General features: G+C 40.6%; 1 protein-coding gene across 2 annotated transcripts in view; it reads right to left on the bottom strand.

The window, feature by feature from the left end:
- Positions 1 to 14,505, bottom strand: part of MAP3K2 (mitogen-activated protein kinase kinase kinase 2) — a 50,420-nt gene extending 35,915 nt beyond the window's left edge. For both annotated transcript variants that reach the window (XM_075093120.1, XM_075093119.1), the window contains exon 1: positions 14,371 to 14,505. The gene's annotated coding sequence lies outside the window, so the exon portion shown is untranslated. The remainder of the gene's footprint in view (positions 1 to 14,370) is intronic.
- Positions 14,506 to 15,377: the final 872 nt, after the last annotated feature.

The raw sequence follows: 15,377 nt of genomic DNA on the forward strand, positions 1-15,377 counted from the left end.
CTAAGAATATAAAAACAGCAGCAGTAACACAAAAACATGAAGGTCAGAAAAAAGAGAAGCAAAGAGCAGTAACTAGGAAAATATTTAAGCAAGTAACAGAAAGGTCTTTTAATAATTGGAGTCTAACATTAACACATCAGACGTGAGTTCAGTTTCAGAAAAATTCAGATCTTTAACTTATTGTATTAATACATAAGAAAAGGTATTCACAGGGGAAGTAGAAAAGGGAGAGAAAGATTAAATCAATCTGAATAAAAAGCCAATGACACACTCATAAATTAAGGTAACATTTGGAAAACAAAACAAAACAAAAAAAGGACTCAGTAGGTCAAATTTGGAACATTAGAAACTAAGTTTAACCGGTGAACAAAATAACAGAAATATTCTTCCTGTCACAGTACTATGGGATCTTCTAAAATGAAAAAGGTATTTGAGGGGAATAAATGGATAAAAGTGTGTTAGAAAAAAAGCTGTTAAAATGTTTGATTCCAGCCTTCTTTGCATACCTCAAGGAATCTTAAGGTCTGAAAGCCAGTAGGGAGGGATCTTGCCTGACACCAGCATGCCAGAAAGGGCATGAGCCACACAGCAGTAATATTCTCCTCCTTAGTTCTTCTTCTGCCACGTGCCCCCTTCTATTCTGAAGCACTTTCTTCCCCCTGCTTAGTTTATCCGGATACTGATAAATAGTGAGATTAATTGCACTGGACAGGATACACTGAAAGGGTCCATCTAGTCCTGCTGTGCTAGGGAAGACTGGCAAAACCACAGAACCAACTAACCTCTACCAGCTGATGCCCCTGAGCAAAGAAAAGAGACACAATCCAGAGCAGCATCTCCCACAGCCAGGGCAGTATTTCAGGACTGGCTACCTATCCTGGGCTCACGCAGCACCAGACAGGAACTGTATTCTCCTCTATTTTTCCCCCCTTTACTGCTTGCTTTTCCATAGTTACCATCACTCAAAAATTCTCTCCAGAACAGCTGAACTAAGCCCTTCTACCACTAGAACGACTGTTTGACAGAGTAAGGAACACAAACACATCAAACACTCCTTGCCAGAAAGAGCATTTATGGTTTATTTCCTGCAGAAGTACTTGGGTTTATTTTTCAAAATATTTTAAGTCTTGTTCTGATTGTATGTATATTAGTCAGTATACTTCTAAACTTCCCCCTGAATTTCTCACCCTCTTGTAATTAAACCAGTTTATTCAGAACCCCAAGCTATTTTAACCTATTGTACAGAGACCAAGCAACCTTAAACACATAGTGCCATGAGCCAACTACCACTATCATCATAATGATCTCCATAAAACAATGGCACACAACTCAAAGTTATATACTTTTTTTTTTTTTAAATAAAAACATATTAGGAGGACACCTGCCCCTCCGAAACACGTTTTCAGAAGCTGAATTTAGACGGTGAAATAACAAGTGGTGATAAAAAACAGGAAGAAATAGCCAGCATCCATTTTTTGTTCTGGTTCCGAATAAAAGTCAAGAGGATGTATCCAAACCACAGCACAGTATTACTGGAATAGAAATTTCACCATCCACAACAACAAAGAGACACAATGCGCTATTTGTAATATACTTCAGATCAAACATTTTAAAGTAAAGATCCAGGGACTTATAAGAGTCTTAGTTAGACTCTTTACAAAATTAGCAGTCCAGTTTCTGGACCATTCTTGCAAATATTTGGAAATACTTGGAAAACAAGAAAATTCTAGTGGACTGTAAATATCGTATAAATAATGAGAAGGATAAAGAAAAGGGTCAAAGAGCTGCCAACTATTTACCTCCACATCAGTTGAGAGTAAAATAATAATTAGCTTGGTTTCTACCATGGAATTAAAAGCAAAACGACAGTAAATACCTTCATTGCAAGGATTATTATTACTGCCAAACAAAATATGGCATCTTGAAATGATTACAGATTAGTTAACTGAACTAACTACAGCAATTACCCTACTTACGTTTTTCCAACTATTTGGCTAAATATCACATGACATTTTAATTACCTGCTTTAAAGTCTCAATTAACTAACAGGAAACTCAGCTGATGGATTAAAATAAAAATATTTTGAGATCCATATTCTTATTTAGCAGAAACGTCACCAAACATGATTCCTAGTGCAACCCCCTACAGCCCAGCAACAATCAGGTAGGCACAAGGACATACACAAGCTACAGCTTAAGCAAATGACCTGAATCGTGTTTAAAAACAGTCACAGTCCAACAGAAGGTATTTAAATACAGTTAAATATTTTAAATACATATAACAATTTATTATTATTTTCCCCCATTTAATATTAATTTTTACTGTGTTTAATAATTGGGCTTTTTTAAGAGTTACGGTGCTAAAACAGACAGGCCTGCTTTTTGAAATTGTATCCTCCCTGCAACTAGGAGGGCACCACGCAGAATTAGAAGTTGTATTTTATGTAAGCCTAAATATTGTGTTTTATTACATTTATTCAACAATGTTTTTGCATTGAATGCATTTTGACATAAAGACTACCATTTAGGCAATTGGGAAAAAAGTTGTAGCTGCAAGATTCAACAGCCTTAACAAGAGACAATTTGGAATAATTATTAAATCACAATGTATAACTATCTAACGTAAGTGCAATACAAAATTAAAGAGGGATAATGCAATGCTTGTGTGTATAAGAGTGCAGTGTATGCAGAAGCCATCTTGCTTCTGTATACAACCTACAGATACGCTGTTCAGTGCAGAATATCAGAAAGACTGCAGACAGCAAGCGTGGGATGGCTGAAGCATCAGTACCTTTATTGTTGTTACAGATGTATCAGGTATCCCTACAAGGTATAGACTTGAAATTTCTTAAACTGAAGACTTCTAAAATCTTCCTGGCAAGCAAAAAAAGTGAATTTATGGCTAATTTATCACACAAGACCACACAGACTTGCCTCATCCGTACAACTACAGACATGATTTGGTATTTGTTTTCTGAAAAGAATGGTTACTAGCTGTACTCCTTCCAGAGTTCAATTAAAAAAGAAACAGAAAAAAAAAAAGAAAACCAGACTTGCATAAAATACAACTTCTAATTATAGATGGTGCACTCCCAGTTACAGGGAGGAAAAAACCTCAAAAAGCAGTGCTGTCAGTTCTAGCACCATAAATACAGCTCATCTCTCAAAGTACTTTGAGAAACACACTTCAGAATGAACTGAAGGATCCAACATTCACAGTAAGAAAAGTAAAACTTCATCCTACTCAGATTAAATCTTTAGTTCCTGCTGTTCTATAAACTGTAATTTGATACATTCATATAACATTTATCAGCTCGATGAACAATCATCTTGACTCAAAAAAGTCAAAAAGTGCTGGAAGGTTTGAGAATGCAAGGGCACAGCTTTTAAGGACTATTCTCACAAAAATGCAAAGTAGCAGATAATTTAATTCAAGATGAGTTTATAGCAAAATTATGCTTCTGAGATAAATATCTTAACACTGACAGCAATATTCACAAAGAGTAACTGTACTCTAGGAAAGCCAATCTCTCTACACTTCCTTTACAGTTGATAGGGAGAGATAAGCATATTTAGAGAGTTTCAAGGCACTTAAATGCAAGTTTCCTGCTTTGAAGGAACCTCTTCTTTCCAAATGGCATCAAGAGCCTCTATTGGCTAACTCTTCATAAGCCCACTCCACTTCAAGCAGGCAAAAAAAGATAAGACTGTAATTGGCCTCTAACAGAAAAGCATCTACTTTCCCCACCAAGATCTTTCTTCACCCAATTCAAGTTTTACTGAACTTCTCAATTTCCTGTGTCTGTTACTGCCTCAGCAGCAGCCAAAGCACTCCCCGACAGCTCATTTCTCGACCTAACTGAAGAATTACTTCGCTGATACGTCAAGCAAATCTGCCTTGAAAGTCATGATGCTTTTTTAAGACCGGTTCATGATTCCAAGAAAAACCCAAACAATTATGAAACAAACATGCATTTTAAATTGAGGAAGGGTCACAACAGCTGAAACTTGCAGACTTGCACTGTCACCTTGCAAAATATTAGTGTTGCCAATTTTGCAACAGAACATACTGGCTAGAAATCAACTGCTTGTACTCTACTCTTATCTGAGACCAGATTTTCTCCCAAAAGTATGTTAAGAAGTAATAGACACAGTTCACTGGGCTACAAATAACTGTATCACTGCAGTTATATTCCAAATCACTCTGTTGTCTTGGAAATGTATCACCGCCACTGTGGTGGAAAGTCTCAGAGCATCACGACACTAAGAACAAATTCCCTTCCATTAATTAAACTGTATGCTATACAAACTGACTACTGCTATTCACATCATAAAAATGTTTAAGGCCTACTCAGTATATTAAGATAACATTATAACGCCCACAAATACACAGAGTAAAACACTTCTGTGATGTTTGTAAATTTTCCTAATTTATTATCTTACACGAACTGAGCAGCACCATAAAATGCTTCTCAAAGAAAACAGGTGTATGGAATTTTAATCCATACATAATCCCATGAAACATGCACTACAGTAAGTGTCATAATTAGATTCAGGTGCTTCTGTTTCTCCTTCTAAAAATCTCAGTGGGGCTCTCGGCTCACCATCTGCTAGTGTCCTTTGGAGGCCTTCTGGTCAAGCTGCCATGAGTGGCATGTTAGTTTTACTCCAAACTTATGACTGGCCAGTCAAAATATTTGTGAAGGGCTAAAGGTTTTGCAATGAAAACCATTCCCCACCACAAATATAACTGCATGTCCCCTATCCAAGATCCTACAAGAGGCAAGCTTGTTTTTTTCCTATCATGGACAGTTCACAGCATATATCTTAAAAGAATACACTAGATCTCTCTTCCTTGCAGCAGAATTCAAGATCACCAGGAAAGCCAAAGAACTAATTGTACGTGGTAAGCAAACTTACTCTTACCACCACTACTACTATGGGAGATTCCTGCAATCCTCACAACTCTAAGAATGGAAGGCCGTGATGCAGCCAGTGACAAATAAATTAATTTTAAGAGTAACCATTCACTAGAAAAGTAAACCTACAACAAGCCACTTATAATCTACAAATATTATTCATCAAGCAAAAATAAAGTACATGAGACAAAAAGCAGGCTTCCAGCAGAAACTGAGTATTGTAAACAACTAGAGTATTTCAATTAATGTATGAGAGCTATTACATACAACTCATCAGTCAGAGTTTGCTTTTGAGAGCATAGAGAAGAAAGCACATCCTTAAACTCCAGCAACTAGTTCTATCCTTTTCAGTTCATCTTCCAGTTCTATGACCATGATGCATTGAAAGATGACTATTTCAGGAAATAAGCCAGAAAAATAATCCCACTCTCCATTTCTACAGCTAGTTTTAATATCCATCTTCAGGTTCTAAAACTGAAAACTTTGTTCTTCAATATAAGCATTGCATTTGACAGCATCTTCCAATCAGAGCAAAACTCACTGATTTCACAGTTGCAACTGCTTTAGTCATGACTGCAAACCACACAACTATCACTTCAAATCAAGTACCAAAAAAACTGAACACAACAATGCTCATGAACCTTTCTGATTAACATGATCTACCTGGTATCTTGTGTGACACCAGCAAGGACAGGGACATTTTCATGACTTTGCTGTGAAGACATCTCAGCCAATTTGCTATCCATCTTCCAAATTTTGCAACAAACCAAGGAGGAATCCTCACTGAACAGCTTTTGTTACCTAGTATCTTACTCATTCCTCAAAGCACAGTTCTTCCTGCACACTGCATAAGACAGTGGTACAATGAGGAAATCCAGAGTACGATAAAAACACTATGATCTTTCTCATCATCATCTGCTACCTTGCCACCAAGTTTTGCCACCACATTAACACCCCCATCACCTGGAGCTTCTGCCTAAAATGCCTTTCCTGGCTCACACTTCAATCTTCCTAGTTCAATACCCCATGTGCTCTCTCCCCATCATAAATCAAATTAACTCTGTACATTCAGTCAGACATTTCTTCCATTATTTCTATCACCAATAATAATAACATAAAATGCAGAAGAATCTCACAATACACTACCATGGAATATTTGAATAGGATAAGACATTTGTGAGCCATAGAGATTTCCATCACAGCATAGAAAAAACACTCCTGAATCAATCTCCAATTCAATATTAAAACATTCCACAACAACAACAACCGAGAGCAATAAATTTAACCAGGGAGCCAGAGGTATGAGTAGACTCAGACCTCTCACTCTTGGAACTGTGCAGAGGGCTCAATAACACCACTGAGAAGACAGACAAGTGTGTACTTAATGTACATTAATGGCAACTGAGAGAACCTTGTGTGAATCCATATGTAACACATACCATGCAAAATCCGAAGATTTTTTTACCACACACATAATATGATTGTGCACCATTTTTGTAGCCAGCAGGTCTCACTGAGCAGGTCTAAATGGACAAACTTCTCAGTTTTTATCCATATCCAGTAGGCACTGTTTTTAAACTAGATGACCCGCACAGCTTAGCAATATCTTAATGTGTTGGCCTATCAGGTACACAAGCCTTTCTTCACTTTGTGCTTTGGTAACAATCACTAGCTTCCTGCAAACCAGGGAAAAAAACCCATAATTCAACTCAATCCCTCATAATAGCGTTTAAACCAAAATATAACAATGAAAACCTAGCTTTGTCAAAACACTCAAGAATCAAATGCAAATACATGAAGACAAGGTATCCTCATACGGTTTCCCTCTTGTATCTCCCATAGCACATCCCTTAGCGGCGGGTACGAAATCATTACAATGACATCTACAATGCTGCAGAACAATACTTTTCCCTCAACTGATAAAAATGTAAGTACCCTCATAAATACCGATAATAAGGTAAACTAACTACAGACCCAAAAGTTGAGAGCATATACCAGTGGAAGGATTACTACGTACATGCCCACGTCTAACCATCAACGTTAAGGCTACAGTTCCACTGCTAAGGGTGCATTTCTGCTAAGAGAGGAGTCCTGCTTGTCTACAGTAACTGCTGCTTTCCAGCTGAACCCCAATGGCAAGCAGGAGATCCAGACCGAACAGATGATCAGCTGAAAAGATTTATTTTACATTTTAATTAACCATCAGCCTGTCTAACTGGGCGCACACTTCTATAGCACCAATACCAACACAAAGAAAGGAGCAAGAGCTCATGCTGGAACCACCCCTCTTGGCCACTGCACAGATCTGAATCTTTTTAAAAGATATTTTAAAAGATGGCATGTGTAATGCAGGGATTCCAGGGAACTACAAACAATGAAGTGTGACCTATAACAAATAAATTAGAAATAACAGGCATATGGATAATTATGGTAGAGCAGGGAGGAGTAGATATGGCTGTTCCAAAAAAAGATCCTCACTTTCAAATCCCTTGGTGCACTCTGAATATGTGTAAAAAGAGCTGAATTCAGTCACTGTCATGGTCTGCTTGCATTTCCAGTGCTGGAAGAGTCTAACAAAGGCTTTCTTGCAGTCACAGCATAAAAAAAAGAAAGACCCTTGCATGAATGAAATGGTTAAAATATAGAAAATGCAGGACAGGCATAGCTGACATTCTCATAAGGAAGTAGGATACTAGTGGGGCTCCACAGGAGTCTGTGCTGTTCAACATATTCTGAATTATCCAAGAAACAGGAGCAAGGTGCAAAGTTTGCCAACACTACTGTGCTTATCAGAACTATGTTGTTCGAAAGAATAAGGAAAGGATTGACTGCAGTAGAGGAGGTGGTCTTTATCAGACTGGGGGACTGAGCAATAACGCAGATGATAGCCAACACAGATGAATGAAAGTGATGCAAGTTGGGAGGCAGAAGGGAGGAGGGAGAGAAGCAGTTCTAACTTTGCACATAACACACCAATGGGCTTTGCACTGAATACTACTAGCACTCAGAAATGAAAGCCAATGTTAGGCATTATTATCAAAGAAATCAGTCCAAAACAGACCACTAGCAGGCCTTCAGCTGCAGAAGTACATGTAGCAGAGTACAGTGGTTTCAGAGAAGAGCAAAAGGTATGGTCAAAGGCACAGAACAGGTTCTCCCGGGGAAAACAAATAGGCAAGTTAGGATTCCCTGGTTTCAGAAATATTCGGGTGGAGGGAGAAAGCGATAAAGGGCCACAAAATCATATGAGGAACAGAGAGATGGACTGTTATATTGCACAATTGTTCATGCTCTTCCAAAAGAAATGTGGCACCAAAGGAAACTGATAGAAGCTAAGTTAAAAAAAAAACAAGGTGGACTTTAGCATAACAAATAGCATACCTGTATATTTTCTTACCAAAGGATATTTGGATGCCAGACATTTAGCTGCATGCAAAAAAGGACTGGCCAAGTTTGAGGATAAAAATCCAAAGGTTACTAACTACACAAAACCCACATCAGATTAAGAACAGACCTTTACTGAAAATAGTTCAGGACTGATAGAATAGGCAAGTGAAGTTATTATATATGCTTGCCCTGTTCTCACTCTTCCATAATCATTCATTCATGCTTACCATCGGAGAAAGAATACTAGATGATCTTTTGCCTCATTTCATTACAGATTAAGATTTTACCTAAAGCTTGTCAGCCATTTCACCAAAAACATTTACATTTTCTTTGGAAAGTCTCATTTGGTATTCACAATAGTGCCAATATGACAGACACAGAGCTTTACTAGATACTCTCTAAAGCAACTTGCTGCAGCAGCTTAAAAAGTCATTCATCACACTCTCCACCTCAGCCCTGCCAGAAGTTACTGCACTTACTGGTATCAGCAGCACAAGAAATTATTTTCTAACTACTACTTTCTGCCCATTCAGTTATCATTGAGCTATTATGGAAAAAAAAAACCAGTGCTTGAAGGGTCAGGGGTCTGCCATTCCAATTACTTTTTTATTTTTAAATAAAAATCCTCATGATGGGAGTTACAATAATTGTAGCACTGCTAAAAATATACAGTGTGACAAAACAACAACTAAGTACAGGTTGAGCTTTAGCAGTTTTCACCAGTTCGGTTCAGAAAAATATTTGGGGGGACAAATCTCATGTTCTTCAACAGAATTTTCTTTAGATTTTGTTTAGAAGTTTAATTACTGCTTGTGTCAGCGTTTTAATTTTTATTTATTTATTTTTTTTAATTCAAACAACGGTTTGATCCAGATGTTTTCCAGTTTTCAGATCTTTGTTCAAAGGTGAGACTATAGTTCCCATCGTTATCGCTTTGGTAACATGGCATTCGAACTGTTAGCATTTACAAACCTCTCGCCTAAATTATTTTAAAATAATTTTGAGGATAGGTAAGAGGTAATCAACACTGACTACTTGAAAACTTCTTCCTGCAAGAAGCTAAAGGCCTTCTTTAATAGTTATTATTGGTGGCTGTTTTAGTTTTTGTGAAGGCAGCACTGCTGAGAGAGTCACACGTTTGCCCCATCTGTGATCTAGCCTCAAAAATTATGGATAAAATCATTTACATAAGTCAGATAAAACGGAGTAAAGCCAGGGAACATGTTGAACACATCTGTTTCGTTGCTGACTTTGCGATTCTTCCAATAAAGCACGCCTATAGGATAAAAATTTCTTCTACTATGTCACCGGACCATATGACATCTCAAAACGGCAAAAAGCTTGTACAGGTAGTTACTCCGACAGAAGTTACTTTAGCAATACCACTTACTTCAGAGACAGCTCATGTATAAAATTGACTGGTAAAGACACATTTTTGCCAATAGAAGCTGCATCTAACCTGAGGAGAACTTGTTCTAAATCAAGTTTCCTGTTGTAGAGCAGGCTTACGTTCAAAAGCCACAGGGATTGTACGTGCTGGAAAATAGATGTAGAGGAGCAGAAACTGCACACTTTCCTGCCGAATAACTTATTGAACAGTGATCCTGTGAGTCTAGAAATTCTTAATATAAGAAAACTAACTTGAAATAAAGTTTGAATTCAATACAGTGTAAGGTTCTAGTCTTCAGAAAGATAACTCAAATTCATATATATGAAGAAAGAGATGCCCTATGTAACAAAAGCAGTAATACAAGCTCCTGTGTTATCAAATGCAGGAGCCAAGAACCTGTTGTTGGAAAAAAACCCAAAACCAAAACAAAACCCAAGCAGACGTGCACACCCTCCCCCAGAACGACATTTTAATACGGCTATCATGTTACTTCTGCTGCAATTTACAGAGTAAATTAATTACTCTGTTGCTGTAAGACTTTGTCTGGGAAACTTTGAAAATGGCACAGACAAATCACACAGACCCCAGTGAGAGTTAATGGCAACAACAACAACAATCCTGAGAAAACACGACCTGTGAGGAAAATGCCTGTTTGCACACTTTAGTAAAGAGAAGTCTGAAATAAAAGGAAACAGAGGAACAGTCTTCACATATGCAAACAGTTGGTACAAAAAGTACAGAAATCATTATCCTGCATGAGTAATAATAGCTGGACAAGAACTAACTGGCTTAACTAGCACCAACACAGAGACCTAAGTTAAATATTAAGAAAAGCCTTCTAACTATAATGATAGTTATGTACTAGTTATAAATAGACCAGTGAAGAGGTGTGGTATTTCCCTCTTTGAGCTTTTTAAGAACAGATCAGGCAAAAGTCTGTCAGAAATGATTTCAGTGTATTTGCTGCTGCCTCAGAGTAGGAACTGACCTAATGAAATCCCTTCCCTTCTTACACATCTATCATTTCTTAATTTATCCAAATGAGAACAGTTTATCAGTGTTATCATACCTGAGCTTCAGAAGTACAGTGTTTGCAACATCAACATCTGAAACATTTGAACTTTATTACATTGCCGTTGTCAGACTCAATATACTTAGCACAAAACACCTCAGGAACACAAAAGCAGCATCTTTTACTACTGCAGATAATCCGCAGAAGCGGACAAACAATTGAATGGAAACACAAAAAGAGAAGCAAGTGAGGAAAAACAGTGAAGTACTCAAAGAAAAAATGGCTGAAAACAAAGCTACAGCAAAGAAAAAACCCTTTAGCCTATAGAAAAGTATTTCTCTCTCATGTGAAAAACTAAGTCGCAGTTTGTTGGTATAATTTCCAAAACAGGCAATAATTTGAGATACAGAAGTAAAAGTAAGTTTGAGGCTTTGCAAATGGACAGGAGAAAGCCACATCTCTACAGGCCTCTCTACATTACGAATTCCCAACTCTCAGTTGTTAAAGCACACTGCAGATACCCCTGCTTCGGCCTTGCTCAAGTAAGTCCAATTTCAAATGACCTCATTAAGCTGGGCTTTAAACTATGCCATATGTGTATTTGTGGGTCAAGCATCTCTAGAGCAGTGGCTCCCACAGATGGAATCAGTGCAATATCCTAACACAGAACTCCATCCTTCCTTCACTTACATCACCAAGTCTTCTGCAGCTTCTCAAAAAAATACACTTAAGGTGAATACACTAAAAACTCCTCAGAAAAGCCTGTGAACAAGCACATTTTGTCTAAAAAATCAGGTTAACATAGAGCCATAAGCTGCGTCTGTTGTTATTACTATATTGCTAAACCAAGATCTCATGCTAAGATCCAGAGGTGAGAACCACGACTAATGCACTGCATTCTGAACATATTCCCACTGCCCAGTTATATGTTTACAATGTTATTTTGCAAGATATGTGCAATTATGGCATGCATGACCTATTTTGACCTATGCCTTAGCACTACAAAACAGCAGACTATTAAAATAGCAAATGCAGTATTTATTCTTTTAGAAAAAGACTTTTCTTCTCTCCCACAGAAAAATTAGTGTGCCTAACAGAATTCACTGTTTGTTTGTTTTAATTTAATACTACCCTAGTTCTACTTCAGAATTTTAAAAGCTCAAATTTAGAAATTAAACTTTCAGGACAGCAAACGTAATTGCTAATTAGATAAACCTAGGTAGAGTCACTAGGCAATACACATATTTACATTACTTTGTCATACATATGAAAATAAGCTCTGCAAAAGTAACAAGATGTACTTAATTACTTTGATCAGTCCCATTTTCATCATTCATTTATTTTTCTCCAAATAGTAGTCTAAACAGAGGGTAATGTTAACAGCAGAGGTCTAAAAAGAAATTATTAGAAAACACATTCATTACTCCAGAGCAAAGGTGCATCTCTCAATAGCTCAGAACACCCTTGGCTGTGTGTTTGGTGGGAGAGGGGAAATCAGTGAACTTTATCATCATTCTCAGGTTGCATTTTATAAGAAAACATTATTTTCAGTTCAGAATGCTCGGAGAGCACTGAACAATCTGTCACAAAAGTAATTTACATATTATACATTACTTTTGACTTAGTTTGCTGATGTAAAAAGTCAGCCTGCAGTAAATATAGATGAAAGAAAAAAAATGAAACTTAAGACTGCTAACATAGCAAAGCTTTTTTCAATAAGTTCTCATAAATACACATTAATAATGACAAGGTTTTAAAAAACAATAATTCTGATTTGTACCTAAATATAACACTGTATTTTAGGAATTTGAGAAATTGTGAAGCAAAACCTATAAATGTGAATTAAATTTACAGCACGACCAAATTCCTTGCTTTCTCCAGAAATAAACTTTATCTTTATAATACAACAATAAGTCTTCTGCATTTAGCCCCAATTGGCTTGAAATTCCACAAGTCTGCGCATTGACTAGCCTTCCTACGAACCACAGTGAAGAACCACTGACAGTCTGTGACCAAATCTGAAAGGTTATTTATTTTTACCATAAATTATCTAGTTTTATCAACATAAAAAGAGCTTCCCTACCTTGATATTAAACAAGACAGCACTCTTATTACACTACATTAATAAATCCTACCTTCTCATGTATACCATAAAAGCTCTCAAGATTACCAAACGCTACAGCTACCTTAGAAAAAGTTTCCTCTGACAGTTTAGCAATCTCAGCAAGCCAAGACAAGCAATTCAGAAACATCTGTTTTCTTCCCTGTAGTCTGCCTTTAGTGTCAGGTAAACCATGGACACAGAGTTCAAGACAAACCATACACAGATTTTCCTCCAGCAATGAGTCAATGTGACAAACACTACCTTGCCATTCTGCTTTATCAAAATACAATAAAACCTTGGAGGGAAAAAATCGAATTAATTGTATACAGCCTCATTATCTGAATCAATATTCGGATTCAATACATTTCAGTGGCAATCATGACAGAACGCAAAGTACAAAGAAAACAGGAATTATAGCAAGTTCTCATTTTTGAATATATTTCTGAGAAAAGCAGTTATTTAAAAAGCCACTGTAAGCAAAGGCATACACGAAAGTAAAATTTCCTCATGCAGTATTTCTGTTATTTTCAAATGACAGTGAACGGCTTAGCCATGGTGGGGGTGGGATCCAACCAAGAAAATTCTTCTTAAGGTTTCTCAGTGTAGCATAAGTACTAACTCATTGCTGCCCAATCCCTTAAGACTATCCATAAGGAAATTCCATAGGAAAGAACACTTCCTAGGGTATTCTGCTAATACGTGCTATGGCACGAGAGAATCCAAGATGTTGTGCAAGACAAGCGTGTAGACATTCATTCTGCAAATACTCCGTCTTTGCCGTACACATAGCAGCACATTTCTGAAGGCCTCTTCCACTCTGCAACGTGCTGCATTGTTTAAAGAAAAGAAATGTTATAGCTGAGAAACATTTTCTGCACGGCCAAGAAAGCCCCTTTATTTCATGGCAGGCTTCTATTATCTTTTACCACCCTCTTAGAGGACACTTCGTGATACAATACAGCTTAAGAAGTGCTCGGTTTATTTAACGCTTTGATCTTCAGTAATTCCACAGCCAAAAACTAAAACCAGATTTATGAAGCAAGAGAGGAAGCCAGAAAAAAAAAAAAACCACCGACCTCGTGGGTGCTGCAGTGCATCTCAGAAGGAATAAGGAGAAAAAATAATCCAAGGTTCGCCTATTCCCCGACTAAAACACCTCGCAGAACCTGACCCACATGCCCAACTGCCGGCACCGCTAGCACTGCGGAGCTCTTCAAAGCCGAGAGACCACGGCACCGGCACCGCGGGAAGGGTTACAGTGACATGTAAATACCGGTACAGCTCGTAAAGCCCTCGAGACCCAACCGTTGTCACGTAAGGACCTACAGGCCGCCTTCCCCCGCGCCCTAAGCAACTCCGCCGCCCCGTACCCCCGCCGCAAGGGGACGGAGCCCCGGGGCCCCCGGCCGGGCTCCCCCACCCCGGCCCCCAAGGCCGCCCCAAGACCCTCTACCCCCCCCCCCACCCCCGGCGGCCCCTCCAACTCGCGCGGACAAACCCGCCCCCCGAAGCACCCCCGTGCAACCGAGAGTCGCCCCGCCCGCCCCGCCGGCACCGACCTGTGTCAGAGCGGAGGCCGGGCGGCCGCCAGGGACCCCCCGCGCTGGCCGGCGGCGGCGGGCGCAGCGCAGGCCCGGCTGGGCAGGCGGCGCGGGGGGAGCGGCCAGGGTTCCGGAGCGAAGCCCACCCCCCCGGGGGAGGGGGGCGAGGGGGCCCGGGGCCTGCCCGCACCGCGATACGAGGCGGCGGGGGGAGGGGGGGTAAGGATGACAGGGGGCAGTGGGGGGGGGGGGGCGGGGAAGGCCGCGCCCCGAGGCGGGCCCGTGAGGGGGGTATCGGGGAAGGTGCGCCCGGGGCGGGGGCGGCGAGGCCGAGATGGGGGGGCGGGGGAAAATTGTCCCGTCAGGCGCCGGCGGCCGCCGCCGCTCCTGCTGCCAACCGAAAGCTCCGCCTCCCCCTCCGCCGAAACTCGTGACGTCGGCCGCGCCGCCGGCGGGAGGTGGGACGTCACCGCGGCCTGGCGTCACGGCGCACGGGCGGCGCGAGAACAGCAGCCCGCCGCTGCGCGCGCGCAAAGAGGACGAGGAGGAACGCGGGAGGCCCTTCCCCGCTATCCCCACCCGCCGCGGCGGTACCGCGGGGGCGCGGCCGGGCTCCGGCAGCCGCCCGCGCTGGGAACCCCCGGCGGCGCCTCCCGCCGGTGTTCGGGGCCGCGCTCCGCCGGGCGGGAGCGGGTCCAGGTCAGGCGCAGGCTGCCGCTCTTCGCGGCTTTGCACTCGCTGCTGCTCGAAGACAGGATGGGAGCGTTCACAGCGCGAACATCTCTGCGGTCGCGTCTCCACCACTGCTTGCTTCAAACAAAAAACCCCACACACAAACCCCAAACAACCGTTGTCCGCAACAAGGCCGGCCTCTGCTCTAGCCCAGCCTGCGCTAGGGGGAGCGGCCCCGACTGTGCCGTCAGCAGGCTGCGCGCGCTTTTTAAGATAATCCAAAATTCCTGCTCTGCTACCTTCAGGTCGCCCTTTTCTCCCAGCACAGACTGGCCCTGCCCCGCAGGACGCGC

The sequence above is a fragment of the Phalacrocorax aristotelis genome, chromosome 5, assembly GCF_949628215.1.
Source record: "Phalacrocorax aristotelis chromosome 5, bGulAri2.1, whole genome shotgun sequence".
NCBI lineage: Eukaryota > Metazoa > Chordata > Aves > Suliformes > Phalacrocoracidae > Phalacrocorax > Phalacrocorax aristotelis.